The sequence below is a fragment of the Xiphophorus hellerii genome, chromosome 20 (genome assembly GCF_003331165.1).
Source record: "Xiphophorus hellerii strain 12219 chromosome 20, Xiphophorus_hellerii-4.1, whole genome shotgun sequence".
Taxonomy (NCBI): domain Eukaryota; kingdom Metazoa; phylum Chordata; class Actinopteri; order Cyprinodontiformes; family Poeciliidae; genus Xiphophorus; species Xiphophorus hellerii.
This window is the reverse complement of record NC_045691.1, coordinates 25,455,436-25,468,082: the sequence shown is the minus strand read 5'-3', so window position 1 is coordinate 25,468,082 and position 12,647 is coordinate 25,455,436. Positions and strand designations below refer to the sequence as shown.

The 12,647-nt window shown below is 40.8% G+C and overlaps 1 long non-coding RNA gene across 3 annotated transcripts; it reads right to left on the bottom strand.

Moving 5' to 3' along the window:
• Positions 1-2,823: 2,823 nt before the first annotated feature.
• Positions 2,824-10,646, bottom strand: LOC116711214 (uncharacterized). Of its 3 annotated transcripts, XR_004337192.1 has the most exons (7): positions 10,274-10,646; positions 9,491-9,646; positions 9,232-9,334; positions 7,425-7,568; positions 6,940-7,017; positions 6,525-6,590; positions 2,824-3,382 (listed from the first exon to the last, which is right to left on the bottom strand). It is a non-coding gene; the product is annotated as an uncharacterized LOC116711214 (long non-coding RNA). The 3 variants fall into 3 exon arrangements; XR_004337190.1 differs by lacking the exon at positions 6,940-7,017 and having other exon boundaries at positions 10,274-10,639; XR_004337191.1 differs by lacking the exon at positions 6,940-7,017 and having other exon boundaries at positions 9,491-9,561; positions 10,274-10,635.
• Positions 10,647-12,647: the final 2,001 nt, after the last annotated feature.

Sequence of the window (12,647 nt, the reverse complement as noted above, 5' to 3'; positions counted from 1 at the left end):
TTTGCTTTTTAAGTATTTAATTTGAAAGCTAAATATTTATTTTGTAAACTGAACATTTAGCTGGTAAATTATGTATTTTGTATGAATAAAGGTGAAAACATGACTGAAAAATTTCTTTGACCGGCTAAATAAAACAAATTATTGTTTTTTAAAATTTTTTTAACTTTGCAAAAAGCAGGCAAAAAGCCGACCAGAGAGACGTTGGAGTCGGGGAGATGACTGTTGGCCATTATGACTGATCGGAAGTGATGGCTCGAACTTCCTCCTTCGTTCTCTGCCTTCTGGTCCTGCTCGTCAGCCCGAAGCTTCCTTTTCAACTCATGTTGGATTCGGGGTTCAGGTATTATTTAAGCTTTATTTTATTTTTTGAGTTAGGCTGTTCAACTCATTTTAATTCTTTGGTTTAATGTCGAGCTCCTGGTGGCTGCAGAAAGCAACAGGTGGCTAATGTGACGTAGTTCATCTCTCACAATGGACCTTACCACAGGGGCCGCTTTTCATTGGCTGATGCCCATTCTACGTGGTCACGTGCGTGGCCGTCTCACAAACACACTTAGCTTCCCGTTAGCTAAGTACAGCATAATGGCAGAACTGATACAACTTCTACACCTTGAAGCCTGTCTGCTACACAGTCTTACGTTAGCTAAACAGATCAATATGCAATGTGTCTGTATCTGACATACACTAAAGATTTTATTTTAGCAGAAAAGGCTTTATACTAAACTGTTACTCGTGTTAGCCACGCTAGCACCAAGTACAGCTAGTCGATCAACCATCGCTGTGTTCAGGGAAGCTCTGATTAATAATCGAGAAATAAATATCAAGCCTGGAAACTTGATACCGTAACGAACTGAATGTTATGTTTTTAACGTAATCTTTGCTCGTCTTGCGGGGCGCAGGCGGTTGCCACGGTAACAGGTGTGCTTAAACTACAAAGAGAGAGAGAGAGAGTAAAAAGGTAGGAGTGGTTTTGAGTTGATCGCCTGTTCATGTTATTTTACCTTTGTTTACCTTTGCTGTGGCGCATTACAGCCGCTGTAGTTTCTAAACGTTGGACTAATTACCTCGTTCGTTTGTGAGTTTATGTCATTCACAACAAACATCAAATAGAACAAATATATTTAATAAAATTTTAACAAACAAATGGCTTCTACCGCAATAATTATGTGAAATTAAATTAATTATATCCCAACTTCAGAAGATTTGCCTTTACCTTTACAGAGCTCTTTGGTTCCTGCTATCAGTCTGTAGCTTCTCATATCGACGTCATCAAACCAAATGTCAGATCTACCATAACTGACTGACACCTGCTGGCCTCAGGTTTGAAAGCGCAGTCACAAGCGCAAGCTTGTGACTGAGAAACCAGTAACCTCCTCCCAGATGATGACCTGAACTTGTTAGTTCCTCTGTCCATTATAGTAGCTGATATATTGTGAAAATCCATTAGAAATGATGCACTAATCGAGTCGTGTTTACATAGAAACAACCAGCCGCGAGGCTTTGTTTGTGAGACTTGCGGTCACGTGGGTCGGTTGTGGGCAGAGCTTGGTAAGGTCCATACTGAAGGAAGCTACACGTCCATCTTTCATCTGAGTTTTAAACCTCTTCTGTTAACTCTCTCTTTTCTGTCTCCGCCTTAAATACTCCGAGGGAACTTTAGAAATGATTAAAAGACGATCCTTAAAATACAAACTCAACTTCAGCCTCAGCATTTGTTTACTGATCTGTTCCCCGAAAACCCTCCTAGTCGGAGGCTTTACAGTCTTAATTTGGGTGTCTGCAGTGATGAAATGCTTGACCGTGGTGTCCACGCCTTGCATCACTGGACAAACTGAGATGCACAAGGCGACATGTTTATTAGCAGCGGTGTACACAGTCACCCAGAACCACATGAGACATCACACGAGATGGCTGTGCCGTGCGAGTTCATTTTCAACAGAGGGATTACGTCCAGGCTCGTCTAAATTTAGTCCTTGTTCTAAGCCCGCTGGCTAATTTTAATAAATTCCTCCAAAGGTCATTTAGTTCCATTCTGAAGCGTCATGAGCCGAGTTGTAGACGGTTTATCGAGCTAGCTGCTCCGGGCCATCGCGCATACAGGAAGCTAGTCCTGTCAGTAGCATCATAAGGCTCACACTGGAATTGCTAGTTTTTAGTTATTTATTTGCGCTTTCTGTTCTTTTGTTTGCTTTCGGGCTTGTTTATTCCTTTTCTTTTTTTTCCTTTGGAGAGCGAACGAGAATGAAGCTCTTGGATAAAATATTTGCCTTAATTTGGGCAGTGGGATAGAGCAGTGGTCCCCAACCACCGGTCCGCGGACCGGTACCAGTCCGCGGACCAATTGGTACCGGGTCGCGCAAGAAATAATGAACTACTTCCAGATCTTTTATTTTGAAAATCCTAAACCGGAAAATCCTAATTTTTAAAAATCCTAATCCTAAACTCGATACTTACGACGCGCGCGAACTTGAGCCTGAAAGGTCTTATGACGTGGGCTTCACAAGTTCGAGTCCCGGCCACGAGAGCCTAAAACAAATCCTGTAACAAAAGCTAAGCTGTGATTAGCTTTTAACTTAGCATAAGCTGAGCTATAGTGATGGGCAATATGGACTTAAAGTTTTGTCGCAATATTTTGTGGTACTATTGTGATAACAATAAGTTTAGAAGAACTATTTGCTACTTTTTTGGCTGTGACTGCATGGCACAAACCATCCTGTCACAAACACAAATGCCTCACTTGAAAAACAAGTTGTTTGTAAAGCTTCTTTAGGACACCAGTCACATGAAGAAGGGATTTGTATTTAACACCACACACTAACCACATTTAGTCACATTTAAAAATGTATTGGTATGTATTGCTACTCTCATAAAACAAATGATAGTAAAAGTAACAGCGCAGATAATACGGACATCTTTTGGGGGTTTTAAACATTCATTGGAATTTATTGTGACAATAAATCAAAATTCTTTTAAGGAATTTACCACGATAAACGATGCAATAAATGCTTGCACAGTTCCTTAGACTCAAAAGCCAGCATGCTGTCTCTCTGCTTCACCACAAAGGAGTCTACAGATGGAGCAGCCAAAAATTTTCAGTCACATCAATGAAAGTCTACACAGCCATCCAGTTCCTATCCTAGATATCTCCTTATCGTCCTCTCTGGGACCCTGCTGCTTCCTGCTGAGGTGTTAACGTTGATTAGCGGCTCTCAGGATGACCTGCCGCCTCCTGCAGTTTTTTCCACTCGACCTGAGGAGCGTCCTCCGGCTTTCCGCTTCCTTCCTCCTTCAGAGAGATTATCTCGTTCTCAGTTGCAGCGGTTGTCAGCAGACGGTTTAGGTTTTATTTTGTTTGGAGACATAGCAGAAGGTCCAAAGATTTCTGAAAATAAGGAAATAAAAATAAGAGTTGAAGGAGGATTTAAATAAAACTTCTAGCACCAAGTGTGCTAGAAGGGAAGGGAATTTGAGCTTTTTTTAGTTTTCAGGTCTGCTTGAAATTAAAAATACATGAATGTAATGTAACTTAGAAGGGGATTTACTGAGGCCATTGGGAAGTTTGTTCCTCTAAAATTGGAGGATTCATTATATAAAACTTTGTTGTACGAATTTTGAGATGTTGATGCATCTGAACTGACATTTTATCAGGATAGACTGATAGTACATCTTGCCACTTTTGTGACTATTACTATAATTTTTTTTCTTCAAAAAGTTCAAAAAAATTCAGAAGAAATTCTTTTGGGTGTTCAAGAAGAGCCCAGGAACCACCAAGGCTAAAGCTGACCACGAACTGGCCAGAAAATTTAACATCAACTGAAGAAGGACCAGAAAAACAGAAAATCAACCTTCTGGAGAATAATTTTATGGTCAGAGGCATCAAAGATTCAACTATCTTGATACAATGACAAGAAGGGGTCAATGTGCGACTTTCAAACCAACAGACCCTCTTCAAATTGTCAAGCATTGTGGCGATGGCGTCATGCTGTTGGCCCTTTAGCTTACGGTGGATAATTGGTGGAATAATGGAGAGAAATTACCTCCAAATTCTTCAACTCCACCTAAAATCAAAGGCTTTCCGATGGAAACTTGAACCCAATGATTGTTCCAACAGGATGAAGATCAAAATTCGTCTCAAACAGATTACAGGAGGCAAACGTAACGCTTTTAGAGTGATCCTGAACTCAACTCAAATTAAAAGCACACTGGTTGTCCAAAGTGCAACCTGGGGGCCATTTATTTTTCTATTTTTGCAGCCCAAAAACATGAAGAATCGACCTGCAAAAATGTGAAAGTTACATGCCTGTCTGTTAATTTGGCAACAGTGCAACTTCTTTATGTTTCAGATCAACAATGGTTTACAGATTCCTTCTCTACAAAAATTTGGCAACTTTATATGTTTCATTAACACCTTGCATACTTAATACATTGCATTGTTGACCAGATTACATTGTCGCAGGGGATGTAGTTTTTAGTTTTCCACTCTAAAAATAGATTTTTGTAGCCTGCAAGTGACCTGTCTGACCCTCGCAGCAAAAGTTTGAACTGATAACAAAAAAAATCCCCTATTAGATGCCTTCCAGGCTAATGACGAGTTTGTGGAACCGTCTGACCTGGAGTTGCAACTAAAACCGGGTGTGTCTGTGAGAATGGTTTTGTAATCTCTAATGAGGCCGTTAAGGTAACTTTATGTTCGGTTTAAGAAACTGGGAGCAAGAGGGTGAGAAATTTTTATCCGGGGACTTCCCCGTTTATTTATTGCCTTCTCCTTGGTGCCTGATTTTTGGCTCCTGCTCCGCTGCAACCCACTCTGTCATATCTAATCCTACACATGAAGTCACACACCCTTAGCTGGTTTTATGTGAAGACAAACAGGGTTGCCAGGTTGTGTTGGTCCCAGCTGGAAGGGCTCTCACAGTTCCTAAATAGGAACCCAAAGCAGATTGGTCAAGTACCTCCCATTGAGGCCTGGAGAGAGTGTGGGGGTGCGTGGGCGTGTGTGTGTGGGGGGGGGGAGCTGATTGCATTTCTAACATGGCTCTGTACCGCGCACCCCTCAAAGGTGAGAGTTTGTGGTTATTTAGGAACCAAAGCCCTCTGTTGGACGGGCGGCTTTAATCCTCCGTCACTCACCACTCATCCCATCAATGTGGCCGCTCAGAAATACAGACGCTGTGGACAAAAGGGGCCATCGGGGCATCCAGGGAGGGGTTAGTATTTTTAGGGAGGGCCCCGAGCAGCTGCTGCTTGACGCATGTCACCACCTGGCCCTGAGGACACCGTCGGCATTGTCTAAATTAGAAAAGCAGAGAAGGAGAATGGACAGAGACCTGAGAGCGTAACGTGTGTGAATGGGACCGGGAGGGTCCAGAGGGGGGTCTTATTAACAGTGGGGCCACACACACGCCGGGTAACCATACAAGGGCAAGCACACGCCTCACACACGCCGATGACATTGCCCTTGCATACCGGTCATTCTTTGGCAGAAGACTGAATGCAAAGGTGTAGAGTATCACGGAGGGCTCGTGGCGTTTCGCGGTGTTATTAAACCTGTTCAGAGAAACAACTGCGAAATGGGGCAGGGGGGAGTCCCGCCTCGGAGCCAGGGGGTCAAGGACTTTCCTCTGCATGGGAACGTCAGCGATCAAGAGATTTTAAATCAAAGGGAGGGAAAACATACATGTCTATCATCTCTGTAAGTTGGTTTTTAAGCCTTATTTTGCATTGTGGAGCTCCTCAAGTGACCCTGAAGATCTTTGTAAAACTTTGAGGAAATAATTCTGACAACAAAACAAAACGGACCAAAAAATAAGATAAGATTCAGTTGTTCAGCCTCTAAATTAAATGTGAGAATGCTATTTACTCTAGGCATAACACTCAGATTTAGTCCTTTGTTGTTTGTTTGCTGGGGAGAATTAACCTAAAACTTTTTTGCAAATAAATTACACTTTAGTGATTCAAACCGTATTTTCTCTGCAGAGATTGTTGAAAATTGGCACCGCAAAACTAAATCTGTCAGAATACAAATATTAACATTTATTATAGTTAATATGCCTTACTGATGATTTATTTACTAAACTCAGATATTGTTTAAGCAAATTTTTGCTGCTTATTTAAATTGGAGATACATCAATTATCTGCAAATGAGATCCTAGAAAATCAAATTTTTACCCTTTTCATTAAATTCATTAAAATTGAGTACAATTTAAAATGTATTATTATTATCATTATTATTAGTAGAGGCATATACATTGATGAATGAATTGTGGTAATGTTATAATTCTCACATTTTTCCTTGGATTAAAAAATATCTGCATCGGTCAAAACTGGAACTGGCTTCTCAGACCTCAAAGAAAATGGAAATCGGTCTCATCCAGAAAAGGTCTGATCTCTGTCAACACATCAGGCTTTATAATTGCATTTGTTTCATGTTTACCATTGATTAAGCTGTTGCTTGTTGGGAATGTCAAATGTATGAATTTGAGCAGCATGCAGCTCAGGCTGCTGAGCTTCACACACCGTCTCACCTTGACTGTGTGCAGCCGGCTGTCATTGACACCCGGAGAGGACGACTGCCGAGTCCGATTGTTTTTCTGCAAGAAGAAAGAAAAATCATTGCAAAAGAACAAAAATAAAACACGGTGAGTAAAATATCTTCCTCAGGCAAGAAAAAAAAAAGACTTTACAAACTGTGACAAGATCATTTCATGCACCATGTTATCCTTATTTTTGTCGGCCACCAACTGGGATCCTCGACGTTTCGGAGCGGAGCCAGCACAGACTTAAAGTGATGTTCATGAGATCATTGCCCTAAACATCACTGCAAGTCTTAACTGCCTCCGGTCCATCCGACCGCTGCTCACGATTCCCCCGTTAACCCAAAAACACTGACGAGATTTAAAGTTCATCTAAAAACTGAAGCACAACACGCATAAGGCTCACATTGTCAAAAAAAAAAGAAAAGAAAATGAACTCCTCCTTCACAGATCTTCTCCCATCTGCCGGGCTTTGGGACAGACGCTGCGAGAGAGTGAGAGGAACTGATTATTTTGACTTCCTTTGATTCCTCCAGAAATTTCTGGTTTCTGTAAAAGCAAAAATAATTGGAATCGGATCAATTTTTAAAAGTTTACTGATGCCTTGAGGAAGAAAATGGATATAAATTTTGGTTTCCTTAAAACTTATTGAATAAAAAAAATAATCAAAATGCACAAATTTCATTTTGATTTTGACCATAGATACTTTTCTGTTTTCTGAAGCTGATCTGAGCTGCTGCAGCCAAACGCAGTGCAGCCTGTGCTTATGAACTTATTTGAACCAGAAAAAGTAGATTAAAAAAAGATCACAATTTACCATGTACAAAAGGAGTTTTAACATATTTATATTGCTACTTATTAGCCAGGTAATTCAGATATAAATAAACTCACGGTGAAGATCCCGCTTTAGCCGTCTAAACGTCTCCTTCGAGGTTTCAGCATGACTTCCTGTTTTGTGCAGAGACCGCGGCCGTCACTCACGTGGATGCTGCTGCTTTCACGAAGGACTTCAACAAGCCAGTCTGCCACATCCTCCTTGAAAAGAAAGAAAAGAAAATGGAGGTAAGAATAGATGTGCTGTCATTCGTTTTTTATCTAGAGTTTAGTCCATGCTGGATAAAATGTAAAAACTCAAATATCAAAAACAGTAGCGGTCTAGAAGTGGGTTTGCTTGGGGAACCCCGGCTTGATATCTCTGATTGTTGTCCAGATGAGAAAACTCTTTTTATGTTATGGGGGGAAAAAATTTCTACATCTTTATGGGAAGGTTACAGAGTGCTGAGACAAAGTGATTTTTCCTGCTGGGTTGATAGACACCCAACATGGCCACCTTTCAGGGACAGGAAAAAATGTCATATTTTGTTTTATTTCCTTTTTTATACATATTGTGAATGGCAAATGTCTTGTTGCTCTATTAATCTGGTCCTCATAAGCTTCTCCACTTGATTCAAATTAAAAATGTCAACACTTTAATAATAACTGCATCGTATTATTTCTATTTTATTCCGCCGTCTTCCAATAATTACCAATTGAGTCGGTTTAAATTGCTTCTCTAATTTAGTGACTGAGCTTTGCTGTAAAATGAAGACGAGAATCAGAATCAGAATTATTTTTAACCAGAAGAAATTCTGAATCAAAACAAGAACAAAAGGAAGGCCATGAGAAAACAAATTGAAAGACAAAATAAATAAAATGAGGTGTTTTAAAAATGAACGATGAAAGAAAACTGCAAAAAACAAAAACATAAAAGCGGAAAGAGGGATGATAATAAAAGGATTATTATTTCTGAAGGATAGAATGACATTCAAACATTTAAAAAACTGCTGAAACACATGATGTAATGGACGGAGCTGGCCGGCCGCGTCCTTCTTTTGACAGCTTCCTTTGCTCTCTTTGATTAGCGTGTAAAGGTTTGATACAACCGGCTACCTGAAAACCTAACATAAGACCGCCAGAAATACAGTGGGGGTCTCAATATTCTCAATATAGCGAAAATTAGCCAAAAGGTCAGAATGAAACTTATTTTAAAGGAAAAGATGCAAAGACAAACATTCATTGGATCACGGCTCCACTGATATATTTATGTTGATAGTGTCTGGTTCTACCAACCACCGTGTTGTTTTTAATCAAGTCATTATTAATATAAATATCTCATCCTAGAAATAACATGTATTGTTCTAATCTACATTTTCTGTGCATCCCGTTCGGTTGGCTGATGGTGGGTCTGGTTGACACACAGTGTCAGAGCAGATCCTCCCAAAAAACTTGGAAAAACGAGAAAATCCTGTTAAACGTCTGACTTTATAAGGTCAGCTGTTTAACGCTTGTTTTTTTTTTTTCACTTTCTAAATCAAACAGAAATGGAAGAAGCTGCCGTAGTTGTGGTTTCCACATGTACATGTTCTGCGTGTGTGTGTGTGTGTGTGTACCAGGTTTTTATATCCTTATGGAAACCCGTTTCTGTCTACAATGTGGGGTTATGGGGACCATTGCTCCTTCTGGGGACATTTTCTTGATCCCCAAGAGGGAAATAGTTGTTTTTGGGTTAGTGGTTATGTATGTGATTGTAAGGGTTAGGATTATGTTAAGGGTTAGGCTATAGAAATTAATGGAAGTCAATGAGAAGTTCCCACAAGTGATGCGTGTTGTGTGTGTTTCCATGCATGCGCCTGGTACTTAAGTGTGCGTTTGTACTCACTGAAGAGAAAACCCTGACAGAAATTGACTGTAAGGGTTGGAGCGCTGTCTCGGTTTGTGTGGATTCGCCATGACAACGGGGGAGATCAGAGATCAGAGGAGGCCTGAGGAGGAACATGGCATGAGATTAAGAATATTAAGATCCTACCTGACCCGTAACCCCGTCCTGAGTCCAGCTCACACCTGACCTCTTATTATTTGATTTAATCCTGCTTCTGAATGGATGGAGCATGGAGGCAGAACGGCGAGTTTTCACTCACATGGAGCGTCTTGAGCTGCTCCGCGTTTATATTCCTCTGCTGCGAAGCGAATGAAGGGATCACACAGGAAGCTGAGGAGAGACGGAGTAACAGACCAGGATGAAGGCTCACACAATCAGTTCCTCTGGTTCCTCTGGATCCAGACTTGTGTTTAACCTAAAAGCACAGCAGAGTGTTGTTACATTTTCCACTGTCATTAGAAAATATGTTTAATGTTTTAAGTGGTTTACTTCTAATTTAATGTCACGATTCAATAAATAAGTCAGCACCAAGGCAGTTCAACGTGCTCTACGTCATAAAGACATCATGAAATGAAATAAAATTGCTGCCAATATATCATAAAAATAAGTAAATCTATGTAAATAAAATGAGATATATTTAAATAATATTATAAGTGCGCACAATTAAAATATTTTGCCTTAAAACAAGTAGAAGTTTGATTTCTTTTGGCTTAAATCGTAATTTTGTCCTACTTCTCTTTAATCTCTTCGCATCTTATCTCCTTTCAAGTTTGCATTTGAACATTTCTAACTCGCAGACAAATCTCTAAAAGCTCATGTCAGACCCAAACTCGCTCATTTTTCCACACACATGCCGTGTAAATCAAACAAGGCCTTGCCTGTACGGGACCCTTCCGTGGGAGGCGCGCCACCAGCAGCTCCACTTCAGTCGCGCGTAAAAGCGGCGCAATTTACCCCCCCCCCCCCCCCCCCCCCCCCCCCCCTCGCCCTCACAGCCGCCCCACACACACATCCACCCACTCAACCCCTCAAACTCCTTCACCTCACAGCGCGACATTAGAGACCAGCTGGAGACGACTTGTGGAAATCCTTTCGGTGGGAAAACAAATCTTTGCGCTCGGGCCTTGGGTTTCTGGAACGCGTTGCTTGCTTGGCCTTTTTTAAATTTATTTATTTTATTTTTTTTTAGAGTTCATCTCTATTATCACCAAATGAGACTGTACTATAAAAATACATACATATATATGGACTAAGATTAAAAGAGAAATCTAAAAAGGCTGAGTATTCTGCTGAAGTTTCTTTAAAAGTGCAACCACTATGCGCGCAAAAAAAAAAAAAAAAATTCCCAAAGCGTCCACACAGCGCCAAAGACGCAGCGCGCTGACCTCAGCAGTGAAACCTCCCTCAGATGTGTCCCGCTTTATAGCCCGCTCCTCAAGGTCACGATCATTGGACATCTGTCCCTCATTAGCATATGCCACCTCCTCCGCAGCCCATTGGTGCGGAGCCTCCGTCTCAATTGACACAAAAGGAAAGCTACGTTTTTGTCATAGCGCTAAACCCAAGCCGGCTATTTTTGTATCCCAGATATTTCATGCACTGTACACACTGAGAGGAGGGAGTGGGGTGTGTGTGTGTGTGTGACTGTTGGAGGGGGGAGAGCTGGGAGCATCTCAGCAGAGGAGGATTTATCTTTTTATTTTCTTCTTCTTCTTCACTCTGACAGAGCATCATTCTCATTTTTAGACAATGATTTGCGTCCAGAGCCGGTGACTTAGAGGAGGTCGGTTCGGGCTCGGCTCGCCCTGAAACCCAAACATGAGCTCACCGGGGCTCCTTTGACTTTGATGCTGAGGAGCCGCTGTCCTCTGAACTGCGCTGCGGCAGGTCGGTGATGTCAGGAGCTGCCAGGGATGTGCACTATTGTGCGGCCGCAACCTTAGGAGAGATTATTTCAGGAGCTGCGTGGCATTAAACGCGCTACTATAAATACACGGGTTTTTATTAATAGAGAGAAACATGGCGCATGAAGCGCTGGCTCCGGAATCACTACGAGGTGAAGCCAACACCACAAAAACACCCAGTTTCCACTCATCCGCTGGGGAATTTATTACCATGTTCCTCTTAGAATACAACATATTTGTTCTGCTTTGGTCCAACAGAGCCAAAGAAAGAAAGACGACAGCCATGTTGGATTGATAAGTCAGAAGAAACTTTGCTTTAATAGAGTAGAGGGTAACGTTTGAGTCCATAGTTAACGTAAATGTGTGTGTTGGGTGATTTGTTGTGACCTTCAGCGCGGCGTGGGGGGTGGAGTGGGAGGGAAGAGTACCAGAGGTTCTCAGAATAGACAAAGCCAGAGTCCAGCATTCCTGATTGGTTCTGTAAATTGGTCCCAAACGAGATTCACAAGCACACACAACCTAGCAAAAGTATTCCTTGAACTTCCAAACGTTGCAGCGTTACGACCGTATGCGTTCTCTGATAGACCAAAAAACATAGAGGACAACTGTGAAGTGTAACAAATAAAAGCTGCATGGTTTCATTTTCCCCTTTTTTTCTTTACAATTAAAAAATATGGAAAGTGTGGCGAACCTTAGTATTTGGTTCCACTTTATAGAACCACATTTTGCTGCTAGTGCAAATGACTTACACTTGAAATAAGACAAAACTAACTTACAAGAAAGTTTTTAGCAAAATATAGGAGTGAGTTTTAAGTACACAATTCCTTAATATTGATGATAAAAAGTACTAGTTCCACTGGCAGATTGTTTAACTTATTATAAGACATTTTCCCCATGTCATAAGTGAAATAATCTAATAATAATATCAATGAATTATTGACTTAAAGCAAAGAAATCTTACAAAAAGTTACTTGTAAGCTAGTTTTGTCTCTTTTCAAGACTGCTGAGATATTTCCACTATCTAAACTCAAATACTTGGTAAAATTTTGAGGGGTTTTTTCCGACATGTTTCGGATTCAAGCAGATTTGATGAAGGGCCTCTGAGAGGATCAGTTTTAAGGTTTTACTGAATATTTACTGGGTCATTCTGAAACATAAAACCCAGAGAGTTAAGCCTCTAACTTTTCAAAGCTCTGGCAGATTTAGATTCAAACTCATTTTCCTTCAACCACAAAGTTTGTTTCTGATTGGAAAGGAGACACACATCACTCAGATGAACATAAAAATATTTTTAATTCACCTTTTATTAACAAAAAAAAAAAATCCTTTGATTGCTTAGAATGGTATGCACAGTTTTTGTGATATAATTCTTTTTTTTCTGCATTATAGCATCGAACCTCTTCTTGTAGTTTCTGATTGTCCTTTAGTCTGTTTCTGTGGTATTTTGACGATTTGTTTCCAAGGCCTGATCTTTTAGCTCTGTCCACACATTATCCAAAAGATCCACCAACA